The sequence below is a fragment of the Daphnia pulicaria genome, chromosome 7, assembly GCF_021234035.1.
Source record: "Daphnia pulicaria isolate SC F1-1A chromosome 7, SC_F0-13Bv2, whole genome shotgun sequence".
NCBI classification, from domain to species: Eukaryota; Metazoa; Arthropoda; class Branchiopoda; order Diplostraca; family Daphniidae; genus Daphnia; species Daphnia pulicaria.
The window spans coordinates 18,732,965-18,754,539 of NC_060919.1; the positions used below are offsets into that span (position 1 = coordinate 18,732,965).

At 41.9% G+C, this 21,575-nt stretch overlaps 2 long non-coding RNA genes across 6 annotated transcripts in view; both read right to left on the reverse strand.

Moving 5' to 3' along the window:
• The window catches only part of LOC124348585, a 107,468-nt gene that overhangs the window by 1,917 nt on the left and 83,976 nt on the right, over positions 1-21,575 (reverse strand). The window lies entirely within an intron of this gene.
• On the reverse strand, positions 19,352-20,159 carry LOC124348587. Its single transcript, XR_006920054.1, has 5 exons — positions 20,118-20,159; positions 19,944-20,044; positions 19,772-19,875; positions 19,594-19,703; positions 19,352-19,518 (listed from the first exon to the last, which is right to left on the reverse strand). It is a non-coding gene; the product is annotated as an uncharacterized LOC124348587 (long non-coding RNA).

Below are 21,575 nucleotides of genomic sequence, written 5' to 3' on the forward strand. Positions count from 1 at the left end.
GCTGGAGGAAAAGACAGAAAATAAGAATTTCAGTCTGAGTGTTACACTATTGGGAAAAAAATATCTTCTTCGCATTCTTTTACACAGAAAACTTTGGAATCGAGGTGTGGGAAAAAGTACGGCAAATAAATAGTCGACAGGGTATAAGATTTGACAATTCTGTTTCCGATTTCAGTTAGGATAGGGGCGAGCAAGTGAAGCTGTTATGCGTTATATAATTATGGGTCAACAACGACGGCACGCGTCTCGTCTAAACGCGATCTACTTGGGTATGATGATGACATGATAACATATCAATCGATGGTCCAGTGGTTAAAGCGTTTGTTAACCATGGTAGAGTACTCGGGTTCAATTCCCGAAAAATGTGACGATAAAATTCCAATAATTTCAAATTTCAATTTGTTAAAATTGTGTCTTACACCGGATTCAAACTTCGGATCTATCGCATGCTAAGCGAGCACGCCAACCACTATACCATGAGCCGATGAGATTAGGCAGCTTAGCATGGGTTATATGCAGAATCATGAGTCGACGATGGCTTGCGTCTCGTCTCTCACGGTGAGCCGCATAGCTGTGTGTGACATGTGTGTGTGTGTGTGTGTGAGTGTGTGTGTGTGCCGAGCTACTTGAAGTTGAAGTTGATATGGGATATCAATTGGTGGTCTAATGGTTAGAGTATCTGCTAACCATGCCGGAGGACTCGGGTTCAATCCCCGATAAAGTGACTATTAATTTCCAATAATTACTTTCAGTTCATTAAAATTGAAAGTGACTTAAGCCGGGTTCGAACCTCGGACCTCTCGCATTCTAAGCGAGCGTGTTAACCACTATACCATGAGCCGATGAAGTGTTGCAGCATAGCATGGGTTATATGCAGAATCATGAGTATGCAGAAGCGTCTCGTCTCTCACGGCGAGCAGCATAGCTGTGTATGGCATGTGTGTGTGTTTGTGTGCCGAGTCACTTGAAGTCGCAGTAAATATAAGATATCAATAGGTGGTCTAATAGTTAGAGTGTCTGCTAACCATGCCAGAGGACTCGGGTTCAATCCCCGGGATAAGCGACCATTAATTTCAAAAAATTACTTTCAGTTTATTAAAATCAAATGTGACTTGATCAGGGTTCGATCGTTGAACCTTTCGCATGCTAAGCAAGCACGCTAACCACTATACCATGAGCCGATGAAATGTTGCAGCATAGAATGGGTTATATGCAGAATCATGAGTCGACGATGACTTGCGTTTCGTCTCTCACGGTGAGCCGCATAGCTGTGTGTGACATGTGTGTGTGTGTGTGTGTGTGTGTGTGCCGAGCTACTTGAAGTTGAAGTTGATATCGTATATTAATTGGTGGTCTAATGGTTAGAGTATCTGCTAACCATGCCAGAGAACTCGGGTTCAATCCCCGAGATAAGCGACCACTAATTTCCAATAATTACTTTCAGTTCATTAAAATCGAATGTAATGACTTGAGCCGGGATCGAACCTCGGACCTCTGGCATGCTAAGCGAGCACGCTAACCGCTATACCATGAGCCGATGAGATACGGTAGCCAGCCATGGGATGGATGGATGTAGTGTGTGGATGCGAACTAAAAAGCACCAAAAGTCGCAACGACAGCAGTTGTATGGAGTTTCAACTTGGAATGAATATCAGTTCTGATAGTGTAGTGGTTAGAGTATGAGGTGAGGACCGTGTTGCAATGCTATCGGACCCACCAAGTATTCGAAGCCATGGTTCAAACCCAACACTCGATACAAATTAATAGAGGACATTGTGTGATAATTACCAATGGAAAAAAAAATATCTCCAACTCCCAACCCCCCACTTGGTTCGAACCCTCGTGGCGCTACATGTGGTATGTATAGTGACAGCTGCGAGATGCAGTTGAGAGAAGCGAGCAGAGCAGAGTGATGGATGAGTGTGTGAGAGAGTGGTAAGGCGCCTTAAACGATGTATGCGCCTCATGTCTCTAATCTTTCGCACCTGGATGCGTCTCGCCGCTACAGACAAACAGCAAAGTTGGATGCTTGGTGATAACAAACAAACACACAAACAAACAAACATCATCACAGACAAAGTCAAGGTTGAATGGGATGAACCACGGGCTATACAGAAGAGACTAGTATACCAGATGCCCGTCCAAGGACGGCGAACCACCTTGCTAGACGCAATCACCCAAGCGCACAGCACAGCACACATGGAGCAAAACGCCACTCGTATAATCCCACTGCCCAATTCCTTACTCGCTGGGACTTGTTTTTTCATCCATTTATGGACTTATCATCTTCCACCGTGAGCCAGTCGGTCTTTTAGGTTTTGTTTGTGGATTTGTGGACTTTGTTTTTTTCGTTGCAACCAAGTATCGGTGGACTTTGGGTTTATTTTCGGGACTTGCTTTTTTCAGAGTTTGGTTGTGTTGGATTTGACACAATTTTGGGTTTATTTTCGGGACTTGCTTTTTTCAGAGTTTGGTTGTGTTGGATTTGACACAATTTATGGTGTTTTGGGTGTGATTTTGGACTTGTACTTGTTTACGTGATATTTTGGTTTCATTTTAGGACTCTGTCGTTTTTCTCTGTAAGCCCGTTGGGGTTATTAGGTTTTTTTGGACTTGTAATTTTTCTAGGGATTTGATACCGGGGACTTGTGTTTTATTCAGAATTTGGATGTGTTCCACTTGACATTTATTGATATTTACTGTATTTGTTCCCACTTTACTTTACCCATCTATTTATCCCTGACCTATTGATTACCTGCCCGTGTATTCTTCATTTAACTTGTTACTGTCTTGAGTGTCATTTGAACCCTACTCCGCTGAATCTTGAATCCGTCACTCTAACCACTGAGCCATGGAGTTGTGAATGAATGTTGCAAGAGTTGCTATAAATCGTCGTTTAATGTGCGGACAAAACTGTAACAGTGTCAAATCTTTATTCATACCCAACTTGCGATTCATTTACATGACATATTTTAGCAACTTATTGTATTTTGCCGAAAGCGGGTTTGAACCGACATCCTTTGGATTACCAACCCAATGCTATAACCACTACACCAACAGTGTTGTATATAATCAAGTTCTGACGTGACCAGGTGGATAGCACATACTTACACATGGTCATAGTTATCACCCAGCGTGAGAAAAAGCTTTTAAATCACATTGGAATTGGACTTTATCGATATTGAGACTATTTACTTCATTACACATTTTTTCGCTGAGAGTGGGTTTGAACCACCATTCTTTGAATTGTCAATCCAGTGCTATAACCACTACACCAACAGCGATATCTCGTTTCACGTCTCGATGTGAACAAATGGATAGTTCATACATCTATATTGTCATATTCAACGAAAATAAACGAAGAAGGCTGCATTATTTTAAGCCCGGCGTGAGCAACGTACGGTAAATTATTTTAAGCCCGTCGTGGGTGAAATAGGGATAATTATTTTCAGCCCGCTGTGAGTGAAATAGGTTGAATTATTTTCAGCGCGTCGTGAGCGAAATATATTGAATTAGTTTAAGCCCGGCGTTAGCGAAATAGAGTGAATTATTTTCAGCCCGCTGTGAGTGAAATAGGGTGAATTCTTTTCAGCCCGTCGTGGGCGAAATGGAGCAAACTATTTTCAGCCCGTCGTGAGAAACTTGGTGTAAATTCTTTTCAGACCGTCGAAAGTGAAATAGGGTGAATATTTTTCAGCCCGGTGTGAGCAGCAAAGGGTTTAATATTTTCAGCCCGTCATGATCAATGGAAGGGGAATTTTTTTCAGCCCGTCAAGAGCAACACACGGCGAAATATTTCCAGCCCGGCGTGATCAACCTGGGTTGACTAATTTTAAGCCAGTAAAAGGGAAATAGAGTGAAATATTTTCAACCTGCCGCGAGTGAAATAGAGTGAATTATTTTCAGCCCGCCATGATTAATGTGAGATGAATTATTTTAATCCCAGAGTAAGCAATATTTGGTGAAATATTTTCAGCCCGCCCTGAGCGAAATAGGGTGAATTATTTTGAGCCCGGTGTGAGTGAAATAGAGTGTATTATTTTAATCCCGTAGTAAGCAACGTGGGATGAATTATTTTTGCCCGTCGTTAGCATCGTAGAGTGAATAATGGTCAGCCCGCCATGGACGAAATAGGGTGAATAAATTTCAGCCCGCCGATAGCGAAATACAATGAGTGTTTTTATGTCCGGCGTGAGCAATGTGGGGTGCATTATTTTCATCCCGTCGTGAGCATCGTAGGGTGAATTATGTCGTGACCGGTGTGAGCAGCATAGAATTGATTATTTTCAGCCTAGCGTGAGCAATGTAGCTTTAAGCCCGTAAGGCGCTAGCAAAACTGGGTGAATAATTTATCGCCCGTTAGTAGCAATATATCGGGTGAATTACTTTCAGCCCGTCGTGAGACAAATAGGGTGCATTATTATTATATACCCGGCGTGAGCCAAATCAAAGTAATGAGTCGACGACGGAATGCGTCTCGTCTCTCACGGCGAGCCACATAGCTGATGTATTTGTGTGCTCAAAATTACTTGAAGTTTAAGTATCAATTAAATATTAATTGGTAGTCATGTGGTTAAAGTGTTCGCTAACCATGGCACAGGATTCGGGTTCAGTTCCCGGTATGAGTGACCATTATATTCAAATAATTACTTTCATTTCACTAAAATTGATTGTGACTTGAGCCAGGTTCGAACATCGGACGTCTCCAATGCTGAGCGAGGACGCTAACCACTATACCAGGAGCTGTTGAAATAAAGCAGCATAGCATGGGTTATATGCTGAATCATGAGTCGACGATGGCTTGCGTCTCGTCTCTCACGGTGAGCCGCATAGCTGTGTGTGACATGTGTGTGTCGAATCACTTGAAGTTGAAGTAATCATATGATATCAAATGGTGGTCCAGTGGTTAGAGCCTTCGGTAACCATAATAGAGAACTCGGGTTCAATCCCCGAGATAAGCGAACATTAATTTCCAATAATTACTTTCAGTTCATTAAAATCGAATGTGATGACTTGATCCGGGATCGAACCTCGGACCTCTCGCATTCCAAGCGAGCACGCTAACCACTATACCATGAGCTGATGAAATATAGCAGCATGGCAGGGTTTATATGCAGAATCATAAGTCGACGATGGCATGCGTCTCGTCTCTCACGGCGAGCCGCATAGATGACATGTGTGTGTGTGCCGAGGGACTTGAAGTTGAAGTGACAGTTAAATATCAATTGGTGGTCCAGTGGTTAGAATGTTCGCTAACCATGCCTGAGGACTCGGGTTCAATCCGCGGGATAAGCGACCATTAATTTCCAATAATTACTTTAAGTTCATTAAAATTGATGTGACTTGAGCCGGGTTCGAACCTCGGACCTCTCGCACTCTAAGCGAGCACGCTAACCACTATACCATAAGCTGATGGGATGTAGCAGCATAGCCAGGCTTATATGCAGAAACAAAGGTCGACGACGACTTGCGTCTCGTCTCTCACGGCGAGCCGCATAGCTGACATGTGTGTGTGTTGCAAATTACTTGAAGTTGAAGTTGATTTCCGATATCAATTAGTGGTCCAGTGATTAGAGCGTTCGCTAACCATGCTAGAGTACTCGGGTTCAATCCCCGGGATAAGTGACCATTAATTTCCAATAATTACATTCAGTTCATTAAAATTGAATGTGACTTGATCCGGGTTCGAACCTCGGACCTTTCGCATGCTAAGCGAGCACGCTAACCACTATACCATGAGCTGATGGAAAATACCAACATAGCAAGGGTTATATGCAGAATCATGAGTCGACGATGGCTTGCGTCTCGTCTCTCACGGTGAGCCGCATAGCTGTGTGTGACATGAATGTGTCGAGCCACTTGAAGTTGAAGTAAACTTGTGATGTCAATTGGTGGTCCAGTGGTTAGAGTGTTCGCTAACCATGACAGAGGACTCGGGTTCAATCCCCGGGATAAGTGTCCATTAATTTCAAATAATTACTTTCAGTTCATTAAAATCGAATGTAATGACTTGAGCCGGGATCGAACCTCGGACCTCTCGCATGCTGAGCGAGCACGCTAACCACTATACCATGAGCCGATGAGATTCGGTAGCAAGCCATTGGATGGATTGATGTAGTGTGTGGATGCGCACTAAAAAGCACCAAAAGTCGCAACGACAGCAGTTGTGTAGAGTTTCAACTTGGAATGAATATCAGTTCTGATAGTGTAGTGGTTAGAGTATGAGGTGAGGACCGTGTCGCAACGCTATCGGACCCACCAAGTATTCAAAGCCATGGTTCAAACCCAACACTCGCTACAAATTAATAGAGGACATTGTGTGATAATTACCAATGGAAAAAAAAATGTCTCAAACCCCCAACCCCCCACTTGGTTCGATCCCGGGTGGTGTACACATACACACACACACACTGTGAAGCACAGATGCAAAGAGGTACCAACGCGCAATGAGAGAGACGGAAAAGTGTGTGTGTGGGATGATGAAGCGCCTTTAACGATGTATGCGCCTCGTCTCCAATCTTTCGCACCTGGATGCGTCTCGCCGCTACAGACAAACAGCAAAGTTGGATGCTTGGTGATAACAAACAAACAAACCAACAAACAAACAGTTTCACAGACAAAGTCAAGGTTGAATGGGATGAACCACGGGCTATACAGAAGAGACTAGTATACCAGATGCCCGTCCAAGGACGGCGAACCACCTTGCTAGACGCAATCACCCAAGCGCACAGCACAGCACACATGGAGCAAAACGCCACTCGTATATAATCCCACTGCCCAATTCCTTACTGCCCGGGACTTAGTTTTTCATCCATTTATGGACTTATCATCTTCCACCGTGAGCCAGTCGGTCTTTTGGGTTTTTTTTGTGGACTTGTTTTTTTTTCATTGCAACCAAGTATCGGTGAAACTTGGGTTTATTATTGGGACTTGGTTTTTTCAGAGTTTGGTTGTGTTGGACTTGATACAATTTTGGGTATTTTGGGTGTGATTTTGGACTTGTACTTTTTTTCGTGATATTTTGGTTGCATTTTAGAACTCTATCGTTTTTCTCTGTAAGCCCGTTGGGGTTGTAAGGTTTTTTTGGACTTGTAATTTTTCGAGGGATTTGGTACCGGGGACTTGTGTTTTATTCAGAATTAAGATGTGTTCCACTTGACATTTATCGATATTTACTGTATTTGTTCCCACTTTACTTTACCCATCTATTTATCCCTTACCTATTAATTACCTGCACGTTTTTTCTTCAATTATCGGTTACTGTCTTGAGTATCGTTTGAACACTGGTCCGCTGAATCTTGAATCCGACGCTCTAACCACTGAGCCTTGGAGTTGTGAAAGAATGTAGTCAGAATTGCTATAAATCGTCATTTAATCCGCGGACAAAATTGTAACAGTGTCAAATCTTTTTATGATTTCTTACTTTCGATTCATTTGCATGCCATATTTTGGCTACTTTTTTTTGCCGATAATGGGTTTGAACCGACATCCTTTGAATTACCAATCCAATGCTATAACCACTACACCAACAGAGGTGTATATATTCTAGTTCTGACGTGACCAGGTGGATAGCGCATACTTACACATGGTCATAGTTATCACCCAGCGTGAGCAAAAGCTTTTAAATCATATCGGGGTTGGACTTTATCGATATTAAGACTATTTACTTCATTACACATTTGTTTGCTGAAAGTGGGTTTGAACCACCATCGTTTATGATACCAATCCAATGCTATAACCACTACACCAACAGCGGTGTTTGGTTGCAAGTCTTGATGTGACCAAATTGATTCTGCATACATCTATATTGTCATGGTCAGCGAAAAAAAACGAAAAAGGGTGTATTATTTTAAGCCCGGCGTGAGCAACGTACGGTTGATTATTTTAAGCCCAACGTGGGCGAAATAGTGTGAACTATTTTCAGCCCGCCGCGAGGGAAATAGGGTGAATAATTTCCAGCCCGTTGTGAGCGAAATTGAGTGAATTAGTTTAAGCCCGACGTGAGCGATATAGGATGAATTCTTTTCAGCCCTTCGAGAGCAATGTATGGTGAATTATTTCCAGCCCGTCATGAGAAAAGTAGGGTAAATTATTTCAAGACCGGCGTGAACAACGTAAAATGAATTATTTTTAGCCCGTCGTGGGCGGAATAGGGTGAATTGTTTTCAGCCCGGTGTGAGTGAAATAGAGTGTATTATTTTAATCCCGTAGTAAGCAACGTGGGATGAATTATTTTTGCCCGTCGTTATAATTATTTATTATCGTATTTATTTATCGTATGAGAAACGTAGATCTATAGGACATCTATACGAAGATAGCATAAGGCCGTAAAAAATTGATTATCCATGTGATATCCAATTTAGGTTGTAGCTAGATCAGATTTGATTTAGACATTAAGACATCTATATGATAGACGATGGATGTAAGTGTGCTACCAGGGAACCACCATTCTTTGAATGAATATAGAAAAGCAAGCTTATCAGCTCGACAAATGGATAGTCGTAAGCCAGTAAACTGTCTTAAATAGCAAATTCATGGCCGAAACGAATGGCTGTTGCTTACATTTTATTGCTTAATCTCCTGTTATTTTTTCTCGAGTAATTCTGACTATACCAACAGTCTCATTGTTTATGCAAACTTTTCCAATGAGCAATTGCCTACGGCGGTAAAATTACCAACGAAGGGTTCATCGCCCAGAAAGAACAAAATCGATTTGCATTTTATTGCGTTTATTTGCATCAGTGTAAGAATTCACCGTTCCGGAAACTATTTTCTTCATTCGATTGTTATTTGCCTGAAAGTGGGTTTGAACCAACATTTGTCTTACTAATCCAAATCTTCCAAATTTATAACCACTACAACAACAGCAGTTTTTATGACGATTTTCCAACTTGACCAAATGTATAGCGCATACTAAACTTTGTAATATTTATCACCCGGCGAGAGCAAAAGCGTTTTATTAACAATGCTGTTAGAATTCATCGATTTTTGTATTAATATATTCATTAGACAATTAATTGCCCAGAGTGGGATTGATCCACCCACCTTTGTATTACTAATCCGATATTATAACCACTACACGAACAGTGGTGCTCAGAAACATTAACAGTCCCGACGTCACCAAGTGGACAGCGCATACTCACACATAGTCATGGTTATCGCCCAGCGTGAGCAAAATCGACTTATTATCATCGGTGTATGAATTAATCGATATTGGAAATAATTGATTCATTAGACAATTGTTTGTCAAGAGTGGGTTTGAACCACTGAACTTCGAATAATCAAACCAATGTTATAAGCACTACACCTAAAGCGATACTCATTTCTGTTAAAAGTCCCGTTGTGACCAAGTGGACAGCGCATACCTAACACATTGTCATGGTTATCGCCCAGCGTGAGCAAAATCGATTAATCGGCATCAGTATTAAAACTACTCAATAGTGAAACGATTTGCTTCATTACATAGTTGTTAGCTGAGAGTGGGTTTGAACCACCATTACCAACCTTAGAAATACTAATACAATGCTATAACCACTACACCAACAGTGGTGATGAAAATCAATTCCCAACGTGACCAGCAATTTAGCGCATACTTACACATTGTCATGGTAACAACACAGCATGAGCAAAATCGATTTATTTGCATCGATTTTTGAATTATATAGTTCACAACGTGTTCAGTAGTTTTACGCATACTCACACATTGTCATGGTAATAACACATCATGAGCAAAATCGATTTTTTTTGCATCTGTTTATGAATTATTCGATAATGTGAATATTTGCTTCATTATGCAGTTATTTACAGAGAGTGGGCTTGAACCACCAACGTTTGAATTACCAATGCAAGGCTATAACCACTACACCAACAGCTGTGATGAGAATCAACTCCCAACGTGACCAGCAATTTAGCGCATACTTACACATTGTCATGGTAACAACACATCATGAGCAAAATCGTTTTATATCCATCGATTTTTGAATTATTCGATATTGAGAACATTTGCATTATTACACAGTTTTTTGCCGAGAGTGGGTTTGAACCACCTACCCTAATGTTACCTGCCTAATGCTCTAACCACTTCACCAACAGTGGTGTTGTTACTAAAGTCCCGACATGACCAGTTGCATAGCGCAGACCTGCAGCAAAATAAAAGTCTTTGGATTTGAAGACATTTTTTAAAATCGCTACCGATCGCTAAACATCATTCGGTCGCTACTCGTGCTATTCTTTACATCAGAAAGATATTAGCCGACTGTGGGTTTGAACCATCAACGCGTAATCTTTTTTCAGTGATGTCACTCATCAATCGATGTGATCAAATCTGTTGGACTGTTTATCGGACCATTTTTAAGGTTTATTTTAAGGTTGTATTAATCGCCCGGCATGAGCAAAGCGGGAGAATTATTGTTCGAATGGTCGTTTCAATCAATCGATGTTTAATTAACAGATAAATAAAAAAAAAGTGTAGTGGCTATAGCGTTTATAAACGGTGAAATAATACTTGGCATCATCATTATAAGTGCGATACTTTGAATTCTATCAGCTTTGAAATCCGAAGAATATATAAAAATATAAAGGCACTCAGCCAGGTTTGAACCGTTACCATTACTGTCCTAAAGCAAGTACGCTATCCAGTACACCATTTGCCGATGTGTATAACTCGTAAAACACTTCTAAAATATTTTTCATTGGCGAAAATTTTGAATTTTTTTTTTGTTTTTTTATTATTTTGGGTATTTATTGCTACACTTTAATATTATTAATTCACGGTTGAGCGCACATGGGTACTACCCCATGGCCATGCCCGTGCTCCATTTTTTGGCCCGTAGACCGAGGCGGAATTTAGTTCCTCTTGGGTTTGAAAAGCTGGGAAAGAAAGGAATAGAAAGGAAAAAGGGATCCAAGAAGGTTTTCAGGGGTTGACTACGGAAGAATGGTATAAAGGATTAAGTCGTTTAACTGTGTGATGATGATGTGTTTACAAAAGGACTTCTTTGTAAACAATATTGACGGTGAATACTTTCTCTTTTTCCTCTTCAGTGGCTGTCAGGTGATTTCTCAAAAGCCGTCCTTGCTTTGCAGATTCAGCTATTTCGACTTTGACACCTGTGGGTTTTTTCCCCGATAAAAAAAACAAACAAAAATGTAAAACATACTATAAAGTAAAATAAGTAAACAAAAATCTATAGAAAATATTTATGAACCTTCTTTCGATGTTGCACGTGAAAAAGCCACATACAGCTGACCGTGAGAAAAGACAGGCTCCAGGAGGAAAATGCCGACACGATCAAAAGTCTGGCCCTGTGACTTGGTGATGGTTATGGCAAATGCCAACAGCACAGGAAACTGGAGCCTCTTGAGTGTGACAGGAAGATCGGAATCGGTGGGCGACAGCGTCATTCGCGGGATGTAAACCGTGTGACCCTTGTTCTTGCCGGAAGCGATGTCTGCAACGATCAGATTTTCTCTGAGGGCCCTGATGATGAGACGGGTGCCATTGCAGAGACCCTTACGCGAATCAATGTTCTTGAGCAGAATGATGATGGCTCCCACTTTCAACTTGAGAACATGAGTGGGAATTCCGGACACATTAAAGGTGTTGAGAATCTCGGTTGGATAATTGGCAATTTCTTCAGGATCGTCCGAATCAATCGTGTCGATGCTTTTGTACTGATGAACTATTCCAGGCATGTCTTTGATGATCTGATTGTTGATCCGTAGGCAGTCTTCGTTCTTCGGACAGAGAATGGCTCGACTGCAAATCTGCTGAGATACCTCTGGATCCAAAAGAAGAGAAGGAACACCAAAGACGTACTCAATCAAATTCCGTCCAAAGTCCAGAAACTCGGCAGGAATTTCGATGAGATCGGGATTGTTAAGTCTTGGATTCGTTGGCAGAGTACCGTTTCCAAGCTGAATAAGCCAGTCAGCGTAGTCTTGATTGCCGGCCACGGTACGCATATTCTGGGTTAGACGAAGATGACGAAACAGAGGCCACGTTGCGTTATTTCGGATTGAAGCTTCCACCACCTTCACCCTGTTTCCATGTCGAACGACTGGTAAACATTGACGAAAGTCACCACCAAGAAGAAGGACTTTTCCACCATGAGGTAAATTTTTCTTTTCCAATTTTTGAAAGAGGAAATTAAAAGCGTCGAGAGCGTGATTTGTCTTCATTGTTGCTTCGTCGGAAATGATGAGAACGGCACTTAAAATCAAATTAGCGAGAATGCTACCATCTACAATTTTCGATCTGGTAACTTCGGTAATTGGAGGGTAGATCTTAAATTGGGAATGGTACGTTGAGCCGTCAATCAACAACGTAGAAGCGATGCCGGTAGAAGCGACGGCGATGACTGTCTTCCCTTGGCCTTGCAGTACGGTGATCAAAGTGTTGTACAAAAAGGTCTTGCCAGTACCTCCTGGACCATCCAAAAAATACTGATGGGGAACTGAGTTGTTGTTGTCGTTGACGGCAGCCATGATTTGATCGTAGGCGGCTCGTTGACCTTCGTTCAATTGAGTAACCATCAGTTCACCCAATCGTCTCTTTTCTATCCTGGTAATTGCAGTATTCTCTTCGAGTTGAGCTTCAATAATCTGGCGAATAAGCTGAAAGTCAGGAACAGGCAAAGAGAGTTCTTCCATTGTTCTATTGTGGAGAATCAACTTGTCTTGAATCCATTTCAAAGTCAAGTTTTTGGCGACTTCCGCATCGTGACCAGTTCGAATGAAATCTTCCATGAGGTGGGGCAGAGACCGATCAAAGAGATGAAGAGCGTCGGTGGGATTGCAAAAGAGGCAGACATCGACAAAGAGCTGTCTCAATCGCTCCGGCATTTCAAAGGCGGCGGCATCGTCCAAGGTCTTCTCCCAAACGCTGTCGTCCTCCAGCAAATTCAAAGCAGAAGCGGCTGATTTAAACGTCGGTAGAAGGGCACCGTTGACCGTGCGGAGACCTTCAAAGCTGGTTGATCCTCTGACGTTGATGAGAAGCAAGCGAAGGCAGTATCGCTCAACTTGACGGACGCCCACGGTATATAAGCGGCCTATGATTTTAATATTTCTTCTTCGAGGTTTCCAATAATTACGTCCACCCGACCTCACGAAACAAAAATGATGGACAATTTCTCGGTAAAAATACTGTCTCGCTTCTTCATTATCCCGATTCAAGATGAACCAAGCAGTTAACGTTGTTTCCTTGGTCGCGGCATTGATGACTGCTTGTTCCTCGTTGCCCGGTTGGAAAAATACGGACTGTTCAAGAGGCAGATGCACGGCTAGTCGGGTGATGGTATGAGAACGATCGCTGAGAGGAAACTTGAAAATTCTATAAGCGGCTTCTGGCGCGCTGACGTAACGGGTGTCCGTAAAGGTGGAAATTTCGTCCCAAACAAAAACTTGCTCGTTTTCTTCTCCAACCTGCTGATGCGTTCCAATTTTTGATTCAATGTTGCTGCAGTCGTGACCTTTGTACACATACTTGAAGATGTACTTGACAGTGGTCATATTGGCGCAATACTCGATGTTGATGTGACAATCATATTTCAGTAGCAACCAAGGGTTATAAGGAACAACCCATCGGTTGTCCACTTCATAGTGAGTGTTCCCCCTTTTTAAACGATGTACAACACCAGTGTTTCTTCTTTTATACGTCGGATAGCCGTTGTCATTGATCATAGTCTCTTCGTTGAAGTCTTTGGGGAACTTTTTACAGCAGCCCTCTTTATCCATGCAGGGAGAATTTTTGTTGATGGCTCCACACGGACCGTGAATCATGTGAGCCATAACAGAGTCGTAAAGTCTTGGATAGAGTGTCTTGTCGGGAATTTCAGCGCAGATAGTCTTATCCATATCCTCTGGTGTCGAAGGAGCGTCGCGGTTGTCGACCCAAACCAGCATGTGGCAATGAGGCAGTCCGCGTTTCTGAAATTCGATGACTTCGATTCTGGCCGAGGCGAAACCCAATACTTGCTTTTTCTCGATGTCGTCGACCAACTCTTTCTTCTTCAAGTGGAATACTCTTGCAACCATATCGGGACGATCGGAAGCCGTCAAGTAATTTGGAATATTAGCAACAATTTCCCTCCACTTGGGATTGCAGGTGAACGTCACAAAAAAAGTCGGTTTGCCAAATTTTCCACAAATTGCCATAGCGTCTTGGTAATTTTGTTTCATGGCTCGAGGACTGCCAATAAAACCCGAGGGGAGAATGTAGATCGAGCCAACTTCCAAATTTGCTCTCTCCGCTCGATTGTTGATGTAATCCATCAGTCCGCAGTAGCGCTCAACATGCAGCTCTGCCTGGTGTCGTTTGAGCCAATCTAGGCGATCCCCCTCGACCTTGACGTAAGAATCGACAAAATACATCTGAGTGACGGGACCCCCAGCCAAAACGTTGTTGAAATCACCGCGAACTGACATGCGCGAACTGTAGAACTCGGCATGCGTCACTCTTGTGCGTGGGCCTCTGTTTCTGTTCGGTGGTTGATCGTCGTTCTCCTCGTCCGCTTCTGGTTCTTGTTCTTCACCCGGCTCATTTTCAATCACAGCATTGCCATCTGCTGCGGCCATTTCATCACGAATTAAAACTCTGAGGTTGGGCCACAAGGGATCAATCTGCTCCTCTTCATCTTCTTCAACAATCATGGCCATTGCTGCCGCTTCATCTCTCTCTCTCCGTCTGGTGGTGGTATAAGGCATGTTCATATGCCAACCGTCGTCACCGTTGGGGAATAAAAGGGGGTAACACATCGGATCACACATAACCTTTTTTGTGTCAATCTGGATAAATCGACGGCCTCTGACGGGAATGTAGAGATGGCCACGAATATCTCTGTAGGCTGGTGGTTCGCCGTCAGTGCTTTTAAAAACCACAGCAATTTCGTTAACCGTTGGACAGTTGTATCTTCGTTGGTCGACATTTCTTCTATCGCAAGTGATGATCATGCCGACAGTGTAGTGAGGTAGATTTTCAGCTTGCCGTTGAACGTATTCTTCTTCAAGAACCTGACGCATCATCTTGTAGGTCAAGGCGTAAGGATTCTTTTCTCGAAGCATAGCGTCCAGCTCTTCCATCAAAATTCTACAACAACCCGAATTCATTTCGATATTCGCCCTGAAATCAGTAGCCTGCGCAGAATCCAAAAAATACAAATCAGAGTATCTGGGATTCGCCGTCTGACCGAGAGGAGTAGTTTGGTGGTAAATCTGACCTTGGATGCGAACACAGGTCGGGCCGCGACCTGGCGGCGGTGAAAATTTAGCTCCCATAGAGGCGAAAGCATGGGCGCTGTTGTAATTCCGAATCTGCTTCATGAAATGTTTCGATTTCGGGTGCCGGTTTTGCAAGAGGCTGGCCAATGGTTCTGGACACGGCTTAGCAGGTGGAAGAATGACATTGCCCTTTGCGCAGCATTGCTGGAACTTCTTGTCTTTTGGCATTTCTTTCGCGAAATGTTTGGCATCACATTCCGAGCAAATCTTGGTCAAATCTCCGCAGTCATGCAAGTGAACGCGGTCCTCTACCACGATTTCTTTGCAAGCCTGCCGATGAGTTCTTGGATTTCCACGCCGGTCGCGTTCAGTCATCAACTGCAAACGAAGAGCTTCGTCTTCTTCATTTTCAATTGGAACAATTTCGCCATGATCAACTGCATTTCTAGCTCGCAATTCTTCGGCTTCTCGCTCTCGTTGTTCTTCATGTTCTCGACGTAACTCTGTTCGAAGCCGATCTTCTTCACGTCTCATAGCAGTTTCTTCTTCGTTCTCGGTCGCTCTGTAATCAGCCATGTACTCGGGGTGATCAACGCGACCTTCCTGCTCAATTTCGTCGAACACATTGACTTGATAACGAAATCTATCAGAGATAGCGCGATCTATTCTTTCCTCTGCTGTTTCCCCGCCGCGTACAACTTCCTGGCGTGATGACTGATCCTGAAGTCGAGAAAGATTGCTATCTTCAGTTTCGTTTTCGCGTAAACCTTCCTGGCGGACTAATTGATCACGAAGTCGTGCCGCATTTTCTGCTTCAATTTCTTGATTCCGAACATATCTTTGCCGCAGAGACTGTTCGCGCAGCCTGGCTGATTTTTCGACTTCCGATTCTTCGTTCCGCAGAGAATTTTGCCGCAGGGCCTGTTCTTGTAACCTAGATGATTTCTCTGATTCCGATTCCTCGTTCCGCAGAGCTTTTTGCCGTAATGACTGTTCCCGAAGTCGAGCAAATTTTTCTGCTGCAGATTCTTCGTGGCGCAGAGCTTTTTGCCTCAAGTCCTGATCGCGAAGCCTAGCTGATCTCTCCGCTTCAGATTCATCTTGCCGAAAAATTTTCATCCTCAATGCCTGGGATTGCAATCGAGCTCGTTGCTCTTCAGGAGTTTCTCTGTTGCCAACAGCTGCCTTTCCTGCCTGGTGTTGTTGTCTTGCTGGACGCTCTGCCACAGCATCATTGGCAAGAACAACCCTAGGGCGATCAGATGCTGGTCTCTGATGCATCGCTCGCAAGATAGATGCTGCCTCTTGTTGACGAAGGGCAGCTTGCCGCTCCGCCTCGGCCTGAACACGTGCACGATTTTCTTCTGCTTGAAGTAGGCGGGCTTGCCTCTCTTCCTCGACTTCCAACCGAATACGATTTTCTTCTTCCTGCCGATGAACTTCTTGCCGCTCCTCCTCGGCCAACAGTCGAGCACGATCATCTTCTTTAGTCTGTTCCTGCCTAAGGAGTTGCTGCCGGATTCGTTGATCGAGCAGCCTAGTTTGATGCTCAACATCCGTCTCGCTAGCACGGGCGACTCTTTTCCGGTCCGCATCTAACCTCTGCCTCAACGCTCTCTCGTCAGGTGCCTCTGCCTGGCGGTCTTCTCTCGCCCTTTGCGCATTCAAATTTTTGGCAGCCTGATCTTCTTCGGGATTTAGCCGACGACGCTTCTCTTCACGGACGAACTTGGCCTTTTCCCTCTGAGCCGCCAATCTCAATTGTTTTGCCTCCGGGTCTTCGAGACTTCTTTTTTCCCTAGCCTTCCTATTTTTCTCATCCTTTTCCTCTCGTGTTAATTCGCGACGCGGTGGCATTTTCAAATCAGCAAAATAACCCCTAATTTATCAAAAAAAATTCGCTTCTATCAGTGGAGGGCTTTTTTGGAGGGCTTTTGGAGGGCTTTACACCGCAAAAATTTCAAAAAGCTTAAAACTAAACACAAATACGAACATAAGCCGTCGACACAACCGGTGCTCAATATCCCAGTGGTACAGCCCGGTTAAGGTTCACATCTGATAAACAAATACGCATCGCAGGTTAGCTCCTCTCCGGTTCTCGACTGTTCGTTACACAAAAGACATACCCCCAAAAATGGCAACAGCAGTACAATTGTTTTCATTGGCGCTCAACTTGATGCTGACTTGATCGGGATTTCAATCGCAATCGTGACTTGTCGAAAGCCATAATGCTAACCACTGTACCAAGACCAGCACAAATTGGCTGAAAACCGTCGGACACCACAACTCTTAAGTCTTTAGCAGGCTAAGAAAAACATGCTACGGACTTTAAATTGATGGAATTCGGAAAGTACTTTACTTGAGAAATGAGTGTTGTGATGCTGTAGGAAGAAGGAAGACATCTCGAAGTGGAAATAACCGGCGACTCGAATATTGTAGATCCCGCTGAAGAATGGCAAAAAAACAAACACATATTAGTATTAAAACACAAAAGCAACACAAATGCACCAAGTTCAGTGAAAGAAACACAGTTTTGAAATAAACGATTTATTATTTTTTTTTCACGGAATCAGTTTTGAACCATCGACCTCATTGTTTGTAATCCGCTACGCTAACCACAACACCATGGGCTGATGACTGTTAAAATAAATTCGACGACAAAATTACCGGGAGCTGGCGATTTCTAGCAGTTTTTTTTTTTAAGTAGGTGCAAGGCATAGCACATAGTTATCAATCAGACATGTATTCAAAACCCAAAAACATAATTGACTTAATCTACATTTGAAACCCCTAAGTACGGAAGCGAACGTACCACCGACGGATACCAAAGTATGGAAATTCAACAACCCAAAAATGATCTACAGAAGCTCAAATATACTTGATACCTTGAGTCTAGATTAAGATACATGATGAAACCGAAACACTGAAAACACAATCAATTCATAATTAATGACACACATAACCAAGATGTACCCACACTTAACAAAGCTTTCAACATTGATGATAAAGAATATATCTAGAAATGGTATCGGAAAATCAGCTTACCTTACAATTCAAACCCAGAATTTACTCGTTGCCTTAAAGGAGGTCGTAAATACACCGCGAAATCGATGAATAAGGCACCAATCAAATGCTGAAATACAAAACAAAGCATGAATCAATAAGAATTATTTCCTGAAACTGGACCATCCCAGCAGAAATTCTTATTCGCAGTCTTTTCATCAGCAAACTTTTACTTTCCTGAGATTTTGCTAATGAAAAGACTGCGAATAAGAATAATTTCCTAAAACTGGGCCATCCCAGCAAAAATTCTTATTCGCAGTCTTTTCTTCAGCTAACTTTTTTTACTAAGATTCTGCTGATGAAAAGACTGTGAATAAGAATAATTTCCCAAAACTGGACCAACCCAGCAGAAATTGTTATTCAGTCTTTTCTTGAGCAAAATTTTACTTTACTGATATTTTGCTGTTTAAAAGACTGAATACGAAAAAACAACTAAAACTGGGCCATCCCAGCAGAAATTCTTATTCGCAGTCTTTTCTTGAGCAAACTTTTACTTTACTGAGATTCTGCTGATGAAAAGACTGCGAATAAGAATTATTTCCTAAAACTGTACCATGCCAGCAGAAATTCTTATTCGCAGTCTTTTCTTCAGTACACTTCCACTTTCCTGAGATTTTGTGATGAAAAGACTGCGAATAAGAAATACAAAACAAAGCATGAATCACTAAGCCAAACCAGTGTAACATTCATTTTGTTCAATTTGTCTTGTTTTACAGTTTCATAATGCAAATTCTCACAATGAATGGAATTGAACCAATCCCACCTTTGACTTTTCAATATATATGGAACCAGCAAAGTTTTCAGTTTAATCAACAGTGAATAACAACAAAAACTGTAACACACAATATCTTACGTTTCGCCGTATTGTGAGATAAACAATGAAGTTGTCTGCTATAATTTTTTTTTATTGATTGGCGAACAAAAATATCAGTAAAACATTTGTCTGGATCGAGTATCGAACCTCCGACTTCATGATTACACGGCGGGCGTGCTAACCACAACACCAATACATATACATATCCGTTTACAAAATACGAATTTAAATAACCAACAGAAACAGCTACGCGCAAATGGCGAAAATTCAAAATGAACTTCCAGCGAGAGACTTGAACGTGCGACTCAACGAATCACGGCGCGGGTACTCTAACCACACAACCAAGTGTCCGCTGACAGCTTATCTTCATTTATTTTGACTATCAACATGGTTTGAGAGAACTTTCATAAAAAGAATGGCATCTGATTTAAGAAAAGTCAAGATTAACCATAAACATAGGACACAGTATTTTTTTTTAATATCAGCAAATAACTAACCAGCAGCAGAGATCACTGAACTGGCACGGCCAGTGTTCCCTTCAACTATTAACTATTTGACTATCAACGTGGCCTGAGAGAACTGTCACAGGATGAATGGCATATCTGATCTAAAAAATTTATGATTAATGTTAAAAACATAACACAATGAAATACTCAAAGTATAACAAATAATTACCATCACTGAAACTGGTATGGCCAGTATTATCTTCATATGGCCAGTATTATCTTCATCTATTTGAATATCAACCCGGTATGAGAGAACTGTCACAGGATGGATGGCTATTGGTTTTTAAAAAGATAAGATTAATCATGAACACAGTATATTCTAAAAGAAAGCAAATAATTACCAGCAGCAAGAGATCACTGAACTGGCACGGCCAGTATTCTCTTCTTCTATTTGACTATCAACTTGGTACGTTTGAAAGAATTGTCACATGACTAATGGCATCTAAATTAAGAAAAGTTAAGATTAACCATAAACACAGGACACAATATATTCGAAAAGAGTAGCAAATAATTACCTGCAGCAAGAGATCACTGAACTGGCACGGCCAGTATTCTCTTCTTCTATTTGACTATCAACTTGGTTTGAGAGAACTGTCACATGACATATGGCATCTAATTTAAGAAAAGTTAAGATTAACCATAAACACAGGACACAATATATTCGAAAAGAGTAGCAAATAATTACCTGCAGCAAGAGATGACTGAACTGGCACGGCCAGTATTCTCTTCTTCTATTTGACTATCAACTTGGTTTGAGAGAACTGTCACATGACGAATGGCATCTAATTTAAGGAAAGTTAAGATTAACCATAAACACAGGACACAAAATATTCGAAAAGAATAGCATATAAGTACCAGCAGCAGAGATCACTGAACTGGCACGGTTCTCTTTGACTATTTGGCTATCAACCTTGCTATCAACCTGGTTTGAGAGAACTGTCACAGGATGAATGGCATCTGATATAAAAAAGTTATAATTAATGATTAACACAAAACACAATAAAATACTCAAAATATAACAAATAATTACCATCAGGTATCACTGAACTGGTATGCCCAGTATTCTCTTGATCAGTTTCACTGTCCATCAAATGGTCAGTTTGTTAAGCTTTACTAAACATCTCTTACGACTTCACAAAATAAAGCGTTCATTTAGGAACGGCTATGAGTACACCTGTTTCTTCGTAAAAACACGATTAGTTAAATTGAACTTTAATACGATGGTTCTTGTCGTCAACTTACTTAAGGAAAAAAAAAATTCAAATAAAATTGCTGCCACTGCAGCCTGCAAGGATAAGCGGCTAAGCAAGGAGGAGCATGGACTACTTAATCTAGAGGACGGGAATCTTCGAGGTTTCCTATGTCGGCTGTGTAAATTTTTTTACATCAGCAGCAAAAAAAGCACAAAAAATTATTAGTCAACTTAATAAATGTTCCTATACTTGTAATTAATAGTTTGATAGATATTTGCAATTTCCTTACAGGAGAAAGGGAAGAAAGTCGTTTCACCGGTGCCACCTAGCGGCCAAGTCCCAGAAGCTCTTACAACTGAACACAACAAACGTTTCTAGAATAGCAGTCGACACTTTGTTTTGTTTTGGTTATAGCAGTCGACACTTTGTTTTGATTTGGTTATAGCAGTCGACACTTTGTTTTGTTGTGGTTATAGCAGTCGACACTTTGTTTTGTTTTGGTTAGCTTAAGACTTATTAACAAAAACTTAAGTTGGACGCTAGGGGGCACCGGTGAATCAACTCTCTTCCCGTTCCTCTAAGAATAAAACTTAAATATCTATTTCATTTCAAAGTTTCTCTAAAAACCATTCACACAATTGTCACCGCCTTTGAAAGCTCTATCGATTAATGTATTTTAAATATTTCCCGTGAAATTAAGCCAACTGACCCATCCCGACAAACTTTAACACGGCGAGATAGGGAAAAAGTGCTGCAAATAAGTAGTCGACAGGGTGAAAC